General features: G+C 38.1%; 1 long non-coding RNA gene across 1 annotated transcript in view; it reads right to left on the reverse strand.

Annotated features, from left to right (window-relative positions):
• LOC146829336 (uncharacterized) overlaps positions 1–5749 on the reverse strand; it is a 52187-nt gene extending 46438 nt beyond the window's left edge. The window contains exon 1 of the long non-coding RNA XR_014961960.1: positions 5626–5749. This is a non-coding gene — a long non-coding RNA (uncharacterized LOC146829336). The remainder of the gene's footprint in view (positions 1–5625) is intronic.
• Between the last annotated feature and the right edge of the window lie 251 nt (positions 5750–6000).

Here is a 6000-nt window from a genome sequence, read left to right on the forward strand (position 1 = left end):
TTAGCGATATGATAATTTCAGGGCATAATATAGATTGACTAATTTTATCATGATGACAAACCAGAGGATAGGTGCTTCTTAAATAAATAAGACTTACAGGTAGGTATAATTGAGCGGTATTATGCCACAGTATATTACAATATGGCCGCCATGGTAGAGTCTTAAAACAGGGCATATTATTGAATATAGTCCGTTTCATGCACGGTTCGCTTAGCGATAACTTTATTATTAAAGAAACGATATGTAGGGGATTGCTACTAACGCGATTCCCGCGCCACGCTCTTACTTATGATAGTGTTAGGTTAAAACAGGGAATTACCCCAATATTTTGCCCTGTAAAATTTGTGAGACGATAGCAACAAGACAACGTAACAAGCAGTTGATAATGTTAGATGTCATGAAACGAGCATTTTAGCAAAATATTAAACAAAAGGGCAGTTTTAATTCATTAGTATGAGGCTAGAACACATTTCAAAAAGGCCGCCCTGGGTGAGTCGTAATTCAGTGCACTTAATCCAATGCGATGTCATTCACCGGACAGGTGGGCCTAACGAGGTAATTATGACCCAATAAAAATGGAATATAAGGAGCCTGAAAACAACACTGCTTTCAGACTCAAATTGGCAGGTCAGCAAGACAGACGCTTGCTCATTTAACTTCACACCTGGTAAGTGTGGGAATACTAACCCTGATCTTCACATCTCTTTAAATAAAATGAAGGTGGACTTAGATGATTTTTTAGATATATGAGCTTTAAAGAATACATTTTCATACTGCTCTATGAAAAGAACAGAGTACTTAACTTAATTTCGGCTATAAAATAACATTGCCAGTTAAAGGTTAAGTCATAATCCATAAAGTTTGAATAATAGTTGAGTATACATTCCTATGTTGTTTCTGTAGAAGAAAATCTGGACCAGAACTAAAATTAATTGGAAATAGTACCCCTAAAGAAGAAAAAGTGGGTTGATCTAATAAACAAGATTTTAATTAGATGTGAGATAAGAAAAATGTTACTTGCTTATACTGACTAGTATAAAAATAGAAAATATACTCTATAATAAGTGATTTAAAAAAAAAATGGACCTGACAGTATAAAAGTTATTTGTAAATCATTCCATCGAAGTGTGACTAATAAAGGTAAACAGCATGATTAAAAAGTCTTAGCAATTTAAAGTAAAGTTGCCTCTGTATGTAGAATGTGAAAACCTTTGAAACATTTTCTTAAATCATTTTAAATAGACTATTTTTGCCTACCCACCTAGGAATCACATCAACCTTTGAAGGTATTCATAGAAATAGAAGGGTGAGAAAATATAACGAAGGCCTTCCAAAGATAATTAGACGGGTAACTTTACTCAGGCTGTTCTATATTTAAAATAGAACTATATACATATAGAGGGTTTGATCCTAATGGAATACTTTTTCCTCATAGCATTATCCGGCTCCTATGAGACTGTAAAGAGAAACCCGTCCAAAACATTATTGGACGCAAATATAAGAGTTTCCACATAAATCAATAGGTATGTAACAGGTTTATTATTAATATGAAAGAGACCCGTTGTATCAAACTATAAATAATGTCTGAGTAATCTTCCTGTGTTTTAAATTAATGAGTCTAATCCTATTGGAGTTTTGCCCTACACTTTTCTTCCATGTAGACTTATTCCTAGGTTGCTAAATATAAATCATGAATAATGTAACAAAGCAATGTTTTAAGTAATTATTTTTCTAATAAAGATTTTTACATTCGATTCAGAATTTTAAATATAGAACTATTGTCCTGAAGAAGGTGATGATCCACATTAGCACCGAAACGCCGCGTCGGCAGTTGTTTGTCATGTATTTATTACACATATTGTTTTCTTTCTATTTAAAAATATGTTGAGTATATGATTTTAATGTGTTTTTAACTTTGTCAATATCAATTGTATAAAACATGATTTTTTAAATAAAATATTGATAATACATTCCTTTGATTTCAGATGTTTAATTGGAAATTGATTATTCTATGTAGGATTCTATATTTTTGTTTGTAAATTTAGCAACCTGGTAAAATGTGTCTTATTATATTTCAGTGTATGGCCTTGCTATAACTAAGTTAACCAATCCAATTGGAGGATCGAATCCTCATGTTCTCAGAGTAAAAGGAGAAGGGAACTTTGTGTTTGTTCCAGGAGGGGGGACATGCAGCCCCCTCCTTCCTTTATTTAGGGCCAGCCCTGGGGAGGGCTAGTCCCCAAAACTGAGAATGTCCCAGTAGGGGGGCTGCACAGCCCACCTTCTTGTAAACTATTAACTAAGCTCCAGGAATGTTGTGGCCCGTAGCTGTAAATGGCCCATGCGGGGGGGAAATGCTTCCCTCCTTAAATTTAATTGGTAGCCCTAGGAAGGTTGTGGTCCCCTGGGCCCTTAAAAGCAGGGGTCGGCCCACGTGGCCTCTTCAATTTTTTATAAAACCTCTGGGAGGTGGTTTTACCCTGAGCTCTTAAAAGCCTCAGTATGGGTGCGGTGTGGTCCCCCTTCAGTTAAAATTACATCGGCCTACCCCGGGGCTGTGGTGGTCCCTAGTACCTAGATTTTCCATGGGCAAGGGGGCCCCATGCATCCCCCACCCATTTTGTATATAAAAGGAAGCCTTCCAACATAGCCACACCCAAGGGGCTAATGACTAAACAAGCACGAGAGCCAGCATTTGTTTTTTTTTATTTTGCCACAAATCCTAATAATTTTGTGGCAAAAATTAAACCAAAAAAAGCTTTTTGCCCTGGCAGGATCCCTGGAGTACCCCAGTACCGGGGCTAGGAGGCGGTCAGGGTATACCTACCCTTCTCCTTTTTCTTTTTTTTTAGTTTTTTTTCGGGACCAGTTAAGGCCAAGTTCCAAAATTGCAGCCAACACCTGGTGGTTGAAGTTTTGGTAGCCAATTAGATCTGTGCACAAGATCAGTAAGATTCTTAGGGGGTTTGCGTCTCTAGATATACAAATTTGTTTTTCTTTTAATATCTCAAAAATGGCTCAATGGATTTACACCAAATCACAAAAACTACTCTTTCTGGACAAAGAGGTAGTTTCTGCCAAATTCAATGTAATTCTGTCCAGTGGTTCGGGCTGTAGTAGTGTTCAAAATCCCTACGAGAATTAACATGTAAAACACACTTTTCTTGACCCACCTTTTTCTCATCCCTCACTTGACAGATCACCCTGAAACTTTCCATGTACATCTAGAACCAGGAGGATATTTGGTTTGCTAAATTTTGTGAAGATTTGTCAGCTGGCACTAAAGTTATAGGGAAGTCAAAATACACTTTTATGATGGAATCTTGATCCTGACTATAACTACATACTGCTGACTGCCAGTAGGTAATATATATGTTCACTGTAGCCTGTAGAGCAGTTTTAAGAATGTAAATTCAACCTGGCAAAATAAACCTAGCCAGGTTTAAACCTTCCTTCTTAAACCATATTAGTCACCCCTAAGATGGTCCCTAAACAGACGATAGGGCAGTGTTTTAAAGTTTTACATGTCCTGGTTTTTAAAAAATGACTAAACTTGTTTTTCACCTTTGTAAGGCATATCTTTTCTATTGGATAAACATTGGGTTACCTTATTAAATTTACTAAGTGCTAACTTTTGATTGGGAACAGATAGGAATGTTGAATTTGGACTCAAATGAATCGTGATTTAAAGCCCTCTTTAATTGTAAAATCAGATTTAAGTTATAAATCTGAAAACGCCGCCCTTAATAAGTTGTCATTTTCTTGTTCTACCCATTTGGTGCCTGCCCCCTGTCTCTGCGTCAGATGACAGTCAATAGCTTGATAGTTGGCCTTTTAGTATTCCTCCCAGACAGTGGAACAAAGGGGACTAGGAGTTGACTGAATAGATCAAATGCTAGGATGGGTGGGTGGGAGCTGTTCCCTGCCACCACTACTAACAATCACCCGTCCAAAAGGATTATAGGAGGTCCAAAAGAGGATTCTAGTATACCAACACCGAGAGCTGACCCACACAAGTGTTCAAAATTTTCAAAAGACCATTTATTTATCAAAATTATTTTTCTTTTATTTTCATAGTATCAGACAAAGTTATTATATTTCAAAGAATATATAAATAGAGCATACAAAATCATCTATGAATGTATAGATACATATGTCCCACAACAAAAAACAATCATAAACATCAAACATACTTGCACTCACTCATGATGATCTGCACATTCATTCCACAACACACACGCATTCCTACAGTACAGCATAGCAAAGCACTCCAGGTGGTAGAGTTGCCACTTGGTAACAAGGTGGAGCATTCTTGTGTATCCTCCATGCGGTAAATGGGAGCTGGATCCAAGTACACGAGAAAAGAAGAACGCCAACGCGCGTTTTGGTGTAATGCCCTCACAGGGGCGACACCTTCATCAGGGCGGGACACACACACACACACCTAAAAATTACAAAAGATTATATCAACAATTTGTGCACATATTGGCTACCAAACACAGAAATTATGTACAATCCTTTGTATCAAAATATATTAGAACATTGTGGTCACAAAGTTCAGCACGGCGGTGAGACTTAATGAATAATTCAAGTTTTAAATAGCATAAATTCACAAGCGGAATAGAGTGCACGAAAGAACCACTGAAAATAGAAACGGTTGGAAAAACCAATCAGACAAAAAAGATAGGCCTGTGCTTTTAATATTATTATACATAATGTATAAATGGCAGGTTATACCAGATTTTAGAAAGATATGAAGGAAAATGAAGAGTGTCCGTGGAGGGGAGGCCCTTGCATGCAGAGTGCTCAAAAAGAATAATGAGACTTCTCACAAACCAAAGATTTCTTGGAGACTACAGATATTCACTGGGATTTTTTATATATGGTTCAAGACACGACATACACGATGCGCAGAGACAGTATCTGAAAGCATAACCCAAACATAGATATACCACTAGGTCAATCATATAGTACATTCATGTCCCATAATAACATAAAAAGAAGAAAGAGAAGGATTAAAACATAAAAACCAAAGTACATACCAGGATTCGAGATATTTCATTGATGGATCAGGGATCCTTTCCAGAAAATCATTCTAGCTGCCTATGGCTCCTTGAGCATATCGGGAGACAACTGGTTCAATGGACCCTTAAAGATTAAACATCCTGGAACTATCCGGATTCTTCCGGTAGCAGGGGAGAGGAAAAATTATACATATGTTCAAGAGAGAGCCACGCAGGGTCCTAGAGCATTAAAATAAACTATATTAGGGTAGCAGCTCTTGGTATTTAAACACGCTCTTATGTTTGCAGAGGTTGTCATGGCGATATGTTTGACCTATATTTCCAGCGTGATAGTCCAGGCCATGAGCAATACACTTGGGGCCAAACAAAACACCCTGTTCACGCTTGTTAAACATATATTCAACAGAAGTGTTAATCCTAAATCAATCCGGGAAGTAGTAGCAGTACAAGGGCCGACAGGTTTGGAAAGGCCAAAGAATTGCATAGGAGCCTTCCGTCATAGTTACAGAGAGGGCTCTAAAGATAGAACGCAAACGGTTTGAACATAACGCTTAGGCTTTTGAAGAACTGGGAGCAGCGCCGCAAGGGAAGACGTACTTACTGAAGTTCGATAAAGGGTCCGTCCTGCACAAAGTTCATCCCGTTGCCGGTGTGCGAGGAATCTCTCCAAGCAAGGCAGCATCGAGGGAAATGTGCAGTTTAAATATTTCCCGGTATCATTTGGCCTCCAATGGGAGACAGGATGGGGGAGACAGAAATAGAAAGCGGACAAAATTCAACTAGGCTTCCTGAATGGAGCATGGGGGCCATCTTTGAATAGGAAAATAGATGCCACATGATTCCTCCAGGCATCTATTCAACACTACTTGGGCGAGATTGTAAAGAACCAACCGCCCACTGGCACAGCCAGTATGGTAATATCCGCAAGTACCATAAATGATGGTCATTGATACATTCTAAAGAGATTTCTTAAGAC

The sequence above is a fragment of the Triturus cristatus genome, chromosome 5_2 (assembly GCF_964204655.1).
Source record: "Triturus cristatus chromosome 5_2, aTriCri1.1, whole genome shotgun sequence".
Lineage (NCBI taxonomy): Eukaryota > Metazoa > Chordata > Amphibia > Caudata > Salamandridae > Triturus > Triturus cristatus.